Here is a 16,135-nt window from a genome sequence, read left to right on the forward strand (position 1 = left end):
CTTCGCATGCGCCGGCTTATTGTGGGGCTTGTAATTACACCATTAGAGTTGCTCTGAAAGGGAAATGAAAGCCTTCAGCCAAAGAAATGGCATTAAAATGAAATGGCTAGAAATTTACATCACAAACAGGCGTCAGCAAAACACTGCTTTCTGAAAACACTCTTGGTGAAATTATAGTTTGCATTGTTAAAGAGGCCAAATGCCCTTTTACAAAGTCTTGATTTTGTTTTTACTTGAGCCGGTTTTCCTGCTTGAATGTTAATTATTTCCTCATATCCTCCATTTTTGCGGCTCCTCTCTTCCCAGTCTGTCAGTAACGCTCTGTTTACTTCCTGTCTCTATGAAGCCCCGCCTTCTAAAAAGCACAATGTGCTCTGATTGGTCGGCTGGAGCAGTGTGTTGTGATTGGTCATTGGGAAATGTCCTGCCCCTTACCATAACCGCCAGTCTCAACACACTACTAACTAACTCAACCAGGCCCCGCCCCTTTATTCTGCATATTAATTATTTAAATGAGGAATATTGAGATGTGGTGGTTCCCGAAAGAAAACTCAATTGAGGCGTTTCAGGGAGTTCAGAAACACTGATATAGAGAATAGTTTTGCAACATTAAACATTAAGGGCCCTATCATACACCCGGCGCAATGTGACGCCACGCGCGACGCAAGTGTGTTTTGCTAGTTTCAGTCCAACGCAGTTCTCATGTTCACAATGTTTAAATATCAAACGCATTGGCGCATCTATTCACCCATGGGCGTCTGGTCCGTGTAAATAGCGAATCCGCCATGCGCAATTGACCTATCGGTAAGCCCCGCCCCCCTTAGTTACTGTTGCTAACTCGGACAAACAAACGGAGTTGCTATATCTTACAATGACAGCTGTCAGTGTGAAAACCCAATCCTGAGATGTTTTTGGACACAGATTGTAGCGTATATCCCGTCCGAATGATGGCCAAACTTTACTGATGGTTTATCAAGTTTATTGTGTCCTTTTTCACTCCAAAAAAATCATCGTAAGAGCTGAACAAACAACGCATAAGAAGTGCGCATTAACGTCTCATTCACAAACTCTCTCTCTCCGTTGCATTACCATTAACACACACAGCAAATTACACAAAAACACTCTAACAGGAAACAAACATACACACTGAGCTTATGACTTTTCAGGGGTGCAGTTAATAACTGGTAACGTTACACTTTGTATGATCTGCAAAACAACTCTGATAAACTACGTGCGAGCTCTTCCTTTCACTATAATACCCATCAGAATAGGAGTCAGATAATGTAGACCTTAAACATCTAAAATGACATTAATTTACATATAACCAGTTTAATATGGAGAGGCAGTGAAATGTAGACCTTCGTGTTTTTGACCTACATGACGTGAGAACAGTTAGTTATTTCGGTTTGTATGTTAGCTGGGACTTTAATCGTAACTTAACGAGAGTTTGACAAACAGAAAATCCTCTCAGGATCGCTGGAGTCAGTGTTACAGAACCTCAGGCACGACATTTGAGCATTTCTGTAGCATAAACACCATCAAACCGATGAGAGCTTCGGATAATGTTTCTCTATGGCGCTGAAACCTAAAGATGTGCGAGTTCCGGTCCCGGCGCAACTGATACTCAACTGCTATTGGCTCATCTGCGTTCGAGGGGAGGGGCTTACCGATAGCTCAATTGGCTTTTAAAGGGAAAGGGAGATTCTGATTGGTTTATTGCACGTTATGCCCAAAACACACCCATGACTCATTAAGAGACGAGGGACGACACTTTTGGTCGCGTCAACCATTTTTCCCATCGTTAAACTAGCAAAAGTGGATTCAAACACGCCCTCAGATCGATAAAATAGGGCCCTAAAGAAAGATAAATAGTTCCTGCTTCTGCTGTGACGGTTTCCGTCAGCGAATTCGGGGGAGAACATAAGTTTTACCTGAAGATTTGAGCCGTTCTGCGGTTGTTTTATCTGGTCAAACAGGAAACGCTCTAATCCTGCAGTGTATGAGACGCTGTTTAAAACCAGCAGCGCTCCAGCAGAGACACAGTTTTCCACTCAGGAGAACCTGCCAGGTCCGATTACCGGCTCAGTCCGGAGAACAGGTACGGAGCGGTTTTGAGTGAGCGCTCCGGCGCTGTCACACGCAGATCCGGTCCTGGCGTTTACATCTCCAGACAGCAGAACATCGCCCTGGGCCTGGAAAGCGCCACTTCCAGTCTGGAGCCTGTGGAAAAAAAAACGAGCTTGTTATTCCAGCGCTATCTGTACTGAATCAGAACAGGGTTATTATCGGCCTATAAAATGGAGGATTTTGAGATTGAACAGGAGAACTTAATAGTTGAACTCATATTATATTATCAGGCATAACATTATGACCAGGTGAAGTGAGCAACACTGATGATCTCCTGATATATTAGGCAGCAAGTGAACATTTTGTCCTCTGAGTTGATGTGTTAGAAGCAGGAGAAATGGGCAAGCGTAAGGATTTGAGTGAGTTTGACGAGGGCCAGATTGTGATTGGGTCAGAGCATCTCCAAAACTGCAGCTCTTGTGGGGTGTTCCCGGTCTGCAGTGGTCAGGGTCTATCAAAAGTGGAAGGAACAGTGATAACAATAAATTATGCATAATTACATGCAACTAACCCTAAACCAAGTACTTATTACTCAGGACTTAAATGCATAATTACACCTTAAAATAAAGTGTAACCCAGTGTACATACATAATCCATCTCTCCAGTTTTCCGGCCCCCCTTTATATTAGGTGGCCTTAACTACATTACATCAACATCAAAAAGTAAGTACAATGTACTTACTGTGTTCAAATTGTATTGCAAAACACCTTTGCTGGTATTGAGGTGGGATATGGGTAGGGTTAGGGACATTATGGGTAAGTTTAAGGGTAGGGTTAGGGACATTATGGGTAAGTTTAAGGGTAGGGTTAGGGACATTATGGGTTAGTTTAAGGGTAGGGTTAGGGACAGGTGTGGTGGTTTGGGTAAGTTTAAGGGTAGGGTTAGGGACAGGTGTGGTGGTTTGGGTACGTTTAAGGGTAGGGTTAAGGACAGGTGTGGTGGTTTGGGTAAGTTTAAGGGTAGGGTTAGGGACAGGTGTGGTGGTATGGGTAAGTTTAAGGGTAGGGTTAGGGACAGGTGTGGTGGTGTGGGTCAGTATAAGAGTAGGGTTAGGGACAGGTGTGGTGGTGTGGGTTAGTTTAAGGGTAGGGTTAGGGACAGGTGTGGTGGTTTGGGTAAGTTTAAGGGTAGGGTTAGGGACAGGTGTGGTGGTATGGGTAAGTTTAAGGGTAGGGTTAGGGACAGGTGTGGTGGTATGGGTAAGTTTAAGGGTAGGGTTAAGGACAGGTGTGGTGGTTTGGGTAAGTTTAAGGGTAGAGTTAGGGGCAGGTGTGGTGGTTTGGGTAAGTTTAAGGGTAGAGTTAGGGACAGGTGTGGTGGTTTGGGTAAGTTTAAGGGTAGGGTTAGGGACAGGTGTGGTGGTATGGGTAAGTTTAAGGGTAGAGTTAGGGACAGGTGTGGTGGTATGGGTAAGTTTAAGGGTAGAGTTAGGGACAGGTGTGGTGGTATGGGTAAGTTTAAGGGTAGGGTTAGGGACAGGTGTGGTGGTATGGGTAAGTTTAAGGGTAGGGTTAGGGACAGGTGTGGTGGTATGGGTAAGTTTAAGGGTAGGGTTAGGGACAGGTGTGGTGGTATGGGTAAGTTTAAGGGTAGGGTTAGGGACAGGTGTGGTGGTATGGGTAAGTTTAAGGGTAGAGTTAGGGACAGCTGTGGTGGTTTGGGTAAGTTTAAGGGTAGGGTTAGGGACAGGTGTGGTGGTGTGGGTAAGTTTAAGGGTAGGGTTAAGGACAGGTGTGGTGGTTTGGGTAAGTTTAAGGGTAGAGTTAGGGGCAGGTGTGGTGGTTTGGGTAAGTTTAAGGGTAGGGTTAGGGACAGGTGTGGTGGTGTGGGTAAGTTTAAGGGTAGGGTTAAGGACAGGTGTGGTGGTTTGGGTAAGTTTAAGGGTAGAGTTAGGGGCAGGTGTGGTGGTTTGGGTAAGTTTAAGGGTAGAGTTAGGGACAGGTGTGGTGGTTTGGGTAAGTTTAAGGGTAGGGTTAGGGACAGGTGTGGTGGTATGGGTAAGTTTAAGGGTAGAGTTAGGGACAGGTGTGGTGGTATGGGTAAGTTTAAGGGTAGAGTTAGGGACAGGTGTGGTGGTATGGGTAAGTTTAAGGGTAGGGTTAGGGACAGGTGTGGTGGTATGGGTAAGTTTAAGGGTAGGGTTAGGGACAGGTGTGGTGGTGTGGGTAAGTTTAAGGGTAGGGTTAAGGACAGGTGTGGTGGTTTGGGTAAGTTTAAGGGTAGAGTTAGGGGCAGGTGTGGTGGTTTGGGTAAGTTTAAGGGTAGGGTTAGGGACAGGTGTGGTGGTGTGGGTAAGTTTAAGGGTAGGGTTAAGGACAGGTGTGGTGGTTTGGGTAAGTTTAAGGGTAGGGTTAGGGACAGCTGTGGTGGTTTGGGTAAGTTTAAGGGTAGGGTTAGGGACAGGTGTGGTGGTGTGGGTAAGTTTAAGGGTAGGGTTAGGGACAGGTGTGGTGGTCTGGGTAAGTTTAAGGGTAGGGTTAGGGACAGGTGTGGTGGTTTGGGTAAGTTTAAGGGTAGGGTTAAGGACAGGTGTGGTGGTTTGGGTAAGTTTAAGGGTAGGGTTAAGGACAGGTGTGGTGGTTTGGGTAAGTTTAAGGGTAGGGTTAGGGACAGGTGTGGTGGTTTGGGTAAGTTTAAGGGTAGGGTTAGGGACAGGTGTGGTGGTATGGGTAAGTTTAAGGGTAGGGTTAGGGACAGGTGTGGTGGTATGGGTAAGTTTAAGGGTAGGGTTAAAGTAGTAGGGTAAAAACATGTATGTACACAATAAGTGCAATGTATCAAATGATTAATTAAAATTAACCTAATATACCTAATATAAAGCGGGTCCATTTTTCCTAAGAGAGATTTGCATATTTAAAATCGCAGATATTTAGTTAGCTCAAGAGGAGAGAACCTGTCAAAACATGAAACCATAGAAATAACTGCTGCTTCAACACCATAACCTCATTTCCATCTCTCTGTGTGCGGATGTAAGAGGCGTTCTTCTCTCTCAGTGTCACCGAGATCTGACGCGCGTGTGTGTGTGTGTGTGTGTGTGTACGAGCACGGGTGTGTTTTGAGGTCATCTACATACTCTGTGCATACAGTGTCCACCCTATAGAAATAGTGCGAGTGATGTGGCGCATTTCCGCCTTGCATCTGTTGATGATGACCTTGTTTGTGCATCTCAGATTTGGCATCAATGCCGAGTGGTGACAGTGTGTGTGAGTGTGTGTGTGTGTGTGTGTTGGCGGTTTTCCTTCATCACTGTCTGTTCACACTCCACCATCACTCAACAATCACCCAACCATAACCATAAACCTGACAGCAGAGCGGCCGGGAAGGCGACGGATGCTCTGGAAGTGTGTGTTTGAGTGTGTGTGAGATCTTCCCGCTGCTTTTCCCCCCCGTCTCATCTCTGACAGGCAGGAAAGGGCCATCGGTCACACATGTGTCCGGTGGCTTTGAAGTGTTTCTGGTGTGTTAGTGGTCAGGAGGGCTTCATCGTGGTGATTTTCCCCTGGAAAGCGAGACCTTCGGCCTGGAATCACAGTGTATTCCTGGAGGAGTGCCTTATATGTGGCGTGATTAACCCACAGCATCTGCCTCTGATTAAAATTGCACAATATGTTTTTTTGTTCAACATGCAACCTCGTAAAATGTGACGCATTTCACAATCAAACTGGATATTCACACTGCAAAAAATGCTTTTCTTACTTAGTATTTTTGTCTTGTTTTCAGTCCAAATATCTAAAAAATCTTACATTACGAAGCATTTACTAGACAAGCTAAAGTTTTTGTCTTGTTTTGGGGGGAAAATAACTCAAAATTAAGAGAGTTTTTGCTTAAAATAAGCAAAATAATCTGCCAATGGGGTAAGCAAAATAATCTTGTTTTCTGTTTGAATTAAGATTATTTTGCTTACCCCATTGGCAGATTATTTTGCTTATTTTAAGCAAAAACTCCCTTCATTTTTTGTTATTTTCCCCCAAAATAAGACAAAAACTGTTGCTTGTCTAGTAAATGCTTCGTAATGTAAGATTTTTTAGATATTTGGACTGAAAACAAGACGAAAATACTAAGTAAGAAAAGCATTTTTTGCAGTGCAATGACATTTATATGTAGGGCATATCGAGAACACACGTCTACTGAAGCAATGATTAAACGCCAGTTAAAAAAATACTGTGACATTATTTTAATACAAAATTAGGCAAAAATGTTTAAGCAGTTTAAATTAAATTGCTAAATTCGATTTTATTTTTTTCGTTTGCTTTTGTCATTTTATAAGCTTCATTTATTTTTATTTCAGTTTTAATATCCCTGATTTAAACATCATGGCAGTCTTTGACGTAATGCTTTTACTTATTATTTATGCTGCAATATTTTATAATTTTTTCTGCTTTAAATTGAATGCTAATTATACATCATGGTATTGTTTGCTGTACCAGTAAATAAATAAATATTTTGTCAACATTGAGAATAATGGTTATTACAAACTATCTTGAAAAAAGTTACATGTCGGATGCATTGCAATAATACGAATTTGGGAGAAATGAGCTTAGATGTCATTCAAATAAACTCACAATTCAAAATAGGTTTCATTTTCTGTATGAAATATAACATAATAAATATAATATATTTTATTTTAGAGTGAAATATGACTTGGACATTTTGTAATGAGATTCATTTTCTGTGTGAAATAATATAATATAATATAATATAATATAATATAATATAATATAATATAATATAATATAATATAATATAATATAATATAATATAATATAATATAATATAATATAATATAATAAAATATAATTGATAAAATAAAATAAAATATAATAAATATAATAAAATATAATTAATATAATATAATAAAATAAATTAATATAATATAATAAAATATAATAAAATAAAATATAATATAACATAATATAATAAATATAATATAATAAAATAAAAAAATAAATATAATATAATTAATATAATATAATAAATATAATTAATTAAATCAAATATAATATAACAATATAATAAATGTTATATAATATTATTAAATAAATATAATATACTGTAACACAATATAATATAATAAAATACATAAATATAATATAATAAATAAATATAATATAACATAATACAATAAATAAATAAAAATAATATAATAAAATAAAACATAATATTTTTATTTTATTTTAGAGTGAAATATGACTTGGACATTTTGTAATGAGATTCATTTTCTGTGTGAAATATAATGATATAATATAACTTTTCGATTTTTAGAGTGAAATATGACTTCCCAATTGTTCAAGTTTTCATAATGAACGATTACGAAGGCAAACATTTAGCATTTCTTTGTATTATTTTAGAAAAATGTGCACTTTTGAAGTGTTCAATAAGGCCAGGAAAGTAAATAGGGCCAATTTAACGTCACGCCGACTTGAAATGATTGTCAACATCAGTTATAAAGAGGGCCGATGCCATAAATCACACACTCCTCTCGGAAACTTTAAGGATTTATAACACTCGTCGACTGACTTTACAGACCTGCAGCGGTTTTACATCACCACGTGACAGTGCGTGTGTGTGTGTGTGTGTGTGTGTGTGAGAGAGACAACGCTTCGACTGTGGCGTCTGATTGAGAATGTCTGCTCTGCGTTCTGATGGCAGCCCCAGTGCATGCTGGGATTGATTGAGCTGTCCCAGCGCCCCCCAAAACCTGTCAGCCGCTGGAGTTATGACATCATCAGGCCTCTCATAAGGCTCTCCATTGTTTTGAAATGAAAGAACATCAATTTCCTGCCCAGTGAAGCCTACGGGATGATTTGTGGCTGCTATTATCCTGCCAGAGCGAGCGAATGAGAACTCTGAGGGAGAAGAGGGAAGCCGGTGTCTTACTCTCGTCTAATCACCTGAGACAGGTGACGCCACATCCGCAGACACACTCCTCTTCAGACTCATAACACACTTAATAATGAGAACGCTGTCATACTCACACTCACACGATAATGCAGAGCGAGCGCTCGTCCGTAATGGAGAAAGATGCTCGAGCTCTAAAAAAAGACAGAAAACAACATTCTCATTAAAATATTTCATTTGAAATCAGTCTGATTTATGGCTCAAGATTAATATTTTTGTGGAAACTGCCATTCTAAAGGATTTTTTACTCATCAAAAGTGACAGTAAAGACTTTTATACTGTTACAAAAGATTCCCTTTTTAAATAAACGCTCGATTTCTATTCATCAAAGAATATTGAAAAATAAAATATATCAGTTTCCACAGAAATATGACTGATAATAATCATAAATGTTCATCATTAGAATGATTAGTGAAGGGTCATGTGACACTGAAGACTGGAGATAAATTCAGCTTTGATCACATGATATAAATTACACTTTACTATATATTCACACAGAGAACATCTGATCTACATAATAATATTTCACTATTTTTACTGTATTTATGATCAAATAAACGCAGCCTCTGTGAGCAGAAGAGACTCTTTCAGTATTATGTAATTTATATTAAACTGCATTTAAGATGCAGATGGTAGTGAAGTATTGCTACAAATATAAACAGGTATTAATAGTTTTGTGTGAGGAATTATTTTCCATTCTGCTATAGATGTTTTTGTCCCGCCGAATACCTTGGTCCAAAGCGGGCCGGCTCGGGCTTGAGGAGTGGTTACAAACAAAGGCGGAGTTTATCTGAGTCGTGGATGATTTCATTCACCAGCTAACATCAGCATTAAAGGTGCAGTGTGTAATATTTATGAGGATCTATTGACCGAAATGCAATATAATATACATAACTATGTTTTCAGTGGTGTATAAAGACCGTTATGTTTTTATTATCTTAGAATGAGCCGTTTCTATCTACACACACAGTGAAGCCGCCATTTTGTCCGCCCTAAACGGACAAACTTCTCCGTCCCCTTAAAGTGAAGCCGCCATTTTGTGCCGTCATGTTTCTACGGTAGCCCTAAACGGACAAACTTCTCCGTCCCCTTAAAGTGAAGCCGCCATTTTGTGCCGTCATGTTTCTACGGTAGCCCTAAACGGACAAACTTCTCCGTCCCCTTACAGTGAAGCCGCCATTTTGCGCCGCCATGTTTCTACGGTAGCCCTAAACGGACAAACTTCTCCGTCCCCTTACAGTGAAGCCGCCATTTTGTGCCATCATGTTTCTACGGTAGCCCTTAACAGACAAACTTCTCCGTCCCCTTACAGTGAAGCCGCCATTTTGTGCCGTCATGTTTCTACGGTAGCCCTGAAGGGACAAACTTCTCCGTCCCCTTACAGTGAAGCCGCCATTTTGTGCCGTCATGTTTCTACGGTAGCCCTGAAGGGACAAACTTCTCCGTCCCCTTACAGTGAAGCCGCCATTTTGTGCCGTCATGTTTCTACGGTAGCCCTGAAGGGACAAACTTCTCCGTCCCCTTACAGTGAAGCCGCCATTTTGTGCCGTCATGTTTCTACGGTAGCCCTAAACGGACAAACTTCTCAGTCCCCTTAAAGTGAAGCCGCCATTTTGCGCCACCATGTTTCTACGGTAGCCCTTAACGGACAAACTTCTCCGTCCCCTTACAGTGAAGCCGCCATTTTGTGACGTCATGTTTCTACGGTAGCCCTGAAGGGATAAACTTCTCCGTCCCCTTAAAGTGAAGCCGCCATTTTGCGCCACCATGTTTCTACGGTAGCCCTTAACGGACAAACTTCTCCGTCCCCTTACAGTGAAGCTGGCATTTTGTGCCGCCATGTTTCTATTAGGGATGGGCATTTTTGTCAATTTCTCATTTCGATCATCGATAGGTCTCAAAAACGAGTACTCGAGTACTCGGGGGCGGGGCATGTGCAGGGGGCGGGGCTTGTCCGTCATTGAGATAATGAAAACTGTTATGAAAATGGTTGTTGACAAATACAAACGTGACATGAAAACAGGTATATGAAAACATGAACATATAAAACAAAAAATAACTGCTAGATTATGATGCATAAATGTCTTTGAAAAAGAAATATCTTTATAAAATGACCGTCTCAAATAACCAAGTCAGTAATATCGAGCATTGCCTTTGAGCTGAAACTGTGAAATAACACCAGCCTGCAGAGCTTGCTAGCTGGTTAATAAACTCAACCAAACGCACCCTATATCAAAATTAACATGAAGATTATTATGAACCTATTACGACATAAATCAACACAAACGGACGTGAATGCGCACGTGAACTTCAGCGTGCTAGATTTGACAGGCGAAGGGTTTGAAACGGAACATTTTGAATGCGCTCTTCCCTTAACAACGCCGAACACAGACAACGAAAGCACACAAACAACAGTTTATTAAAATCCTGTTCTCATTATAATGCTTTGACAGATTGACTCTGCACATCATGCTTCATTTTATTATTCATGATCGAAGTGTTTACAGACATCATTGCGCGTTTTCAAACTCATAACGAAAAACAACTTTAAATAAACTATAGGTCTACTGTTAAAAAATATGAGACCAGTATAGCACTGCTGCATTACTAATATCAATGATTCTGAGAAAGAAATAGCCTATTTGAAAAGAATATGACCGTCTCTAAACCATCATGTCGAGCATGAAATATGCGTTTGAGCTGAAACTGAAGAGAATGAACAGCAGCCGGTATAACGGCAGCGCTTTTCTAGCTTATTAAGCCCAACCAAACGCTTCTTATATTAGATTAATCAGATATAGAAAACATAAAAGTAATCTTACAACCTGCAGAAAAGGACGTGAATGAGAGTGTTCTCGCTAGTTTCTCTGTGGATCAGCTGATACACGGGGAACTAAGCACAGATCATTCACAGCATTCTAATTTCCATCGTGTTTTTATTATAATGTTATGTAGGCTATGACAGATTGGCGCTGCACATCTTGCACTAACCATTCAATGATCACAGTGATTCCAGACATCACTGCAGTGCGCGCCTCAGTTTCACTTTATTTCGCCGCGCTCTGGAGGCTGTATAACGCTAACCAATCAGACCTCTGGTACCGCGCAAAACGACACAATAACCAATAAAAAAAGAGACAAATATTTTTTTTTCAGGGCGATCATCGTTCTCATGATCGATGATCGCGGTCACGTTCGAGTACTCGATTACTCGACCACTGTTGCCCATCCCTAGTTTCTATGGTAGCCCTAAACGGACAAACTTCTCCATCCCCTTACAGTGAAGCCGCCATTTTGTGCCGCCATGTTTCTATGGTAGCACCGTAGCTTCTCTATGTGCTCCGAAATGGAGGGGTGAGTGGGTGCAATTCACAACCTCACCACTAGATGCTGCTAAAACTTACACACTGCACCTTTAAAGACTAGCACACCTCAAAACTCACTTTCAGACAGCAGCGAGTGTGTGAAATAACGTCTGTTTGTGATCCGATGTTGATTCTGATCATCATATAAGGCAGAAATATAAAATTTGCGCTAACCACATTATGATCAATAAATCACGTATTATTGTAAAACTGTGGTAAAACATCAATGCTTGGGTTTTAAATCTGCAAGTAAACGATAAAAATGCCAACAAGTGGCCGCTTTTATGATGGTTTTGTGATCTCGCCAGTTTCCAGTGATTTCGTTCTGATTAGTTTTCTGATAAAACTTCCATTTGTTGGTGAGATGATGGGTTTGTGTGGCGTTGTTTCGCGCTTCGGGTCTGACGGTGGAAAAGTGGCTAATGATCATGACATCAAACCGAATGACGCACCAAATTAGACCCAAATGTGGGATTTGATGACGTCAATTTTGGCATTTTTTCGACTAGGAATAAAACTTTTGACTCATATATGGTGCTTTTCCCCCTTAAATCTTTAAGTCTTGCAGTTTTGAATGACTTAAGGGAGAGTAAATGATGACAGAATGTCATTCTGGGTTGACGAATCCCAGCAAGTGTCCGGATATTTCTGTGTGAGTTCAAGACATGGTTACGGATAAACAGAAACAAAGTACGTGTGTCGTCTTTCTTTTGTGAAATAACAGTAAATACACTGCAAAAAATGCTTTTCTTACTTAGTATTTTTGTCTTATTTTCAGTCCAAATATCTAAAAAATCTTACATTACGAAGCATTTACTAGACAAGCAACAGTTTTTGTCTTTTTTTGGGGGGAAATAAATCAAAATTAAGGGAGTTTTTGCTTAAAATAATCTGCCAATGGGGTAAGCAAAATAATCTTGTTTTCTGTTTGAATTAAGATTATTTTGCTTACCCCATTGGTAGATTATTTTGCTCATTTTAAGCAAAAACTCCCTTCATTTTTTGTTATTTTCCCCCAAAACAAGACAAAAACTTTAGCTTGTCTAGTAAATGCTTCTTAATGTAAGATTTTTTAGATATTTGGACTGAAAACAAGACAAAAATACGAAGTAAGAAAAGCATTTTTTGCAGTGTACCACTTTATTTCAGTGGGACTAATGTGCAATCTTGGCACATTATGATCAATAAATCACGTATTATTGTAAAACTGTGGTAAAGCATCAATGCTTAGGTTTTAAATCTGCAAGAAAACGATAAAAATGCCAACAAACGGCCGCTTTTATGACGGTTTTGCGATCTCGCCAGTTTCCAGTGATTTCGTTCTGATTCGTTTTCTGATAAAACTAGGGATTTGATGACGTCAATTTTGCCGTTTTCTTCATACAAAGCTCTCAAGACTTGGAATAAAACTTTTGTGGTTAAATCTTTACAGTTCCGATAAGCAAAAATCCACACTGTGCATTCAGAAAAACGCAAGTTTTGAATGACATGAGGGTGAGTAAACGATGACAGAATGTCATTTTGGGTTGACGAATCCCAGCAAGTGTCCGGATATTTCTGTGTGAGCTGTACCTAAACACCCACCTATACCTCACAAAAGGACGTGTGTGTGTCCCGACTGGCTTTAATCTATCAGCGAACTGTAGGAAGTGCTGAGCGAGGTGGAAAGTTTCATCAGGCGAAGTTGCTGTCTTGGTGATACAGTGAGATCAGCTTTTCATACCAAAATGAGAATTTCACTTTTTCAAAGGCATAGGCGTAAACTTTCACACACACACACACACACACACACACACACACACACACACACACTCTCCGTCATGCATGGGCGCACAATGGATCCGCCGGTCTCTGAAGAGGTAGTGCTTATATTAGGAGCGTCCGCAGACGTTTGGTGTTCTCTGGGCAGATTGGAGCCGTCACAGCGCGCGAGGCCGGACAATAGCGCGAGTTATCAGACAGACACAGAGCGCTCCAGCACCTGAATCCCACCGCTAATCCCGCCGCACGGCTCAAGATCCCGCGGTTTTGTTTGCCGGTCACCGCGTGCTTCCTGCATACTGATGGATACTGTTGTCTAGTTGATTAATTCAGAGGAAGTGAAGTATTAGCTGCTTCTGAGAGCATGAGAGCGCGAGTGTTATCTGTGTTCCGGACCCGGCGTCCTCAGTCTCCCAGAATCATTTACAAACTGAATTACATCCCCGAACTACAGCGCTGATGTCTGAGGGACAGGTTTTTTTGTGCATAGTTCTGGGTTCATGAAAATATTAAGTTATTACTATAAATATTTAATGTTTTGTTAATTTTGCACCAATAATCCCTGTATTTTGGACAGGAAATGAAGGCGAGTACACGCGGCAAGAACAGGGCTATTATCGTTAAACTATTAAAAAAAAATTCTGTTCATTTAAATAAAATATGAATATTGTAGGAATGTTGCCTTGGCAGTAAACTGAATACATTTTGATATGAAGCACTAAAATTATTAACTAGAAATAGATAAAAACTTAGAAATGAAATTAAAAACATAACGACTAAAATAAACATGAAAACTAAAAATATAAAACATAAAAGGTAGAATGTAGGGCTGTCAAAAGATTAATCGCGATTAATCTCATCCAAAATAAAAGTTTGTTTACATAATATATGTGTGTGTATTGTGTATAATTATGTATTTATAAATACAAACACATTCATATATACATTTATATAATTTATATTATATATAAATATTTTATATATAAATATAATAAATTTTTCTTAAATATATACATGCTTGTGTGTATATATAAATAATAATTAACAGAGTACACACACATATATTATGTAAACACAAACTATTATTTTGGATGCGATTAATCGCGATTAATCTTTTGACAGCCCTAGTAAAATGTTAAGAAAACTCAAATAAACACTGTAAATAATGATTATGAATATTGTAGGAATGTTGCCTAAAACTGAATTAATTTGTTGTTAATTTGAAGCACTATAATAATTAACTAGAAATAAAAAACTTTAAACAATTAAATAAAAATACAAAAAAATATAACAAATTACATATTTAAAATGACTAAAAAACATAACAAAACAACTAAAATAAACATTAAAACTAAAAATATAAAACATAGAAGGTAAAATGTTAAGAAAACTCAAATAAACACTGTAAATAATGATTATGAATATTGAAGGGATGTTGCCTAAAACTGAATTAATTTGTTGTTAATTTGAAGCACTAAAATAATTAACTAGAAATAAAAAACTTTAAACAATTAAATAAAAATACAAAAAAATATAAAAAATTACATATTTAAAATGACTAAAAAACATAATGAAACGACTAAAATAAACATGAAAATTAAAAATATAAAACATAAAAGGTAAAATATTAAGAAAACTCAAATAAACACTGTAAATAATGATTATGAATATTGTAGGAATGTTGCCTAAAACTGAATTAATGTTAATTTTGAAGCACTAAAATTATTAACTAAAAATAAAAAACTTCAAAATGAAATAAAAATATTTAAAAAAATACATATTTAAAATGACTAAAAAACATAATGAAACGACTAAAATAAAAATGAAAACTAAAAATATAAAACATAAAAGGTAAAATATTAAGAAAACTCAAATAAACACTAAATAATGAATATGAATATTGAAGGAATGTTGCCTAAAACTGAATACATTTTAATTTGAAGCACTAAAATAATTAAGTCGAAATAAACACTTAAAAATGAAATAAAAATTTTAAAATATGTATTAAAAATGACAAAAAAAACATAACGAAACGCCTAAAATAAACATGAAAACTAAAAATATAAACAAACTAGAAACATAAAACATAAAATATTAAGAAAACTAAAATAAACTGTAAATAATGAATATGAATATTGAAGGAATGTTGCCTTGGCAATAAACTGAATACATTTTATATATATATATATATTTTAAGCACTAAAATTATTAACTAAAAACTAAAAATGTAAAAAAAATTATAAAAATAAATTTAAATATAAAAATTAATTATTTAAAATGACTAAAAAACTTTTTAATTTTTTTTTTTATACTTTTGTGTCAGTTTAAGCTTTTATTTTTTCGAGTTAATAATTTTAGTGCTTCAAATTAAAATGTATTCAGTTTTATTTGAAGCACTAACATTTTTAACTAGAAATAAAAACAAACTTAAACTGACGTAAAAATATACATATTTAAAATGACTAAAAAACATAACGAAACGCCTAAAATAAACATGAAAACTAAAAATATAAACCAAAATAAAAGGTAAAATATTACGAAAACTCTAATAAAAATGGTGCGAGAACACTAAACAATAACCAGATGTGTTATTATCCAGGTTGAACTAACTTTAACTTGCTCAGCTGTTGCTGAAAGAGAACAGTGACGATAGAAAAAGACTTTATTTTACGCTGCCCTTGTCACATGTAGTTTCTATAATAATTATGCATAATTACATGCAACTAACCCCAAACCAAACCCTAACCCTACAGTAAGTACATTAATATTACACTGTAACAATGACACCTTAAAATAAAGTGCAACCCAGTATTTAGTGACATCATCCTTACTATAGAGTTACAGTTTGGGCTAGGACTTATAATTTAATGTTATGCTATGTAACTATGTCACCTTAAAATAAAGTGTTAGCAAAGATTTAAAAAGTTGGTAACACTTTAATGCATCAGCTAACATCAACTAGCAATGAGAAATCTGATGTTAAC

The 16,135-nt window shown here is 37.7% G+C and overlaps 1 protein-coding gene across 1 annotated transcript in view; it reads left to right on the forward strand.

Annotated features, from left to right (window-relative positions):
• chrm2a (cholinergic receptor, muscarinic 2a) overlaps positions 1 to 16,135 on the forward strand; it is a 184,235-nt gene that overhangs the window by 36,362 nt on the left and 131,738 nt on the right. The window lies entirely within an intron of this gene.

The sequence above is a fragment of the Gobio gobio genome, assembly GCF_949357685.1.
Source record: "Gobio gobio genome assembly, chromosome: 5".
Classification (NCBI taxonomy): Eukaryota; Metazoa; Chordata; class Actinopteri; order Cypriniformes; family Gobionidae; genus Gobio; species Gobio gobio.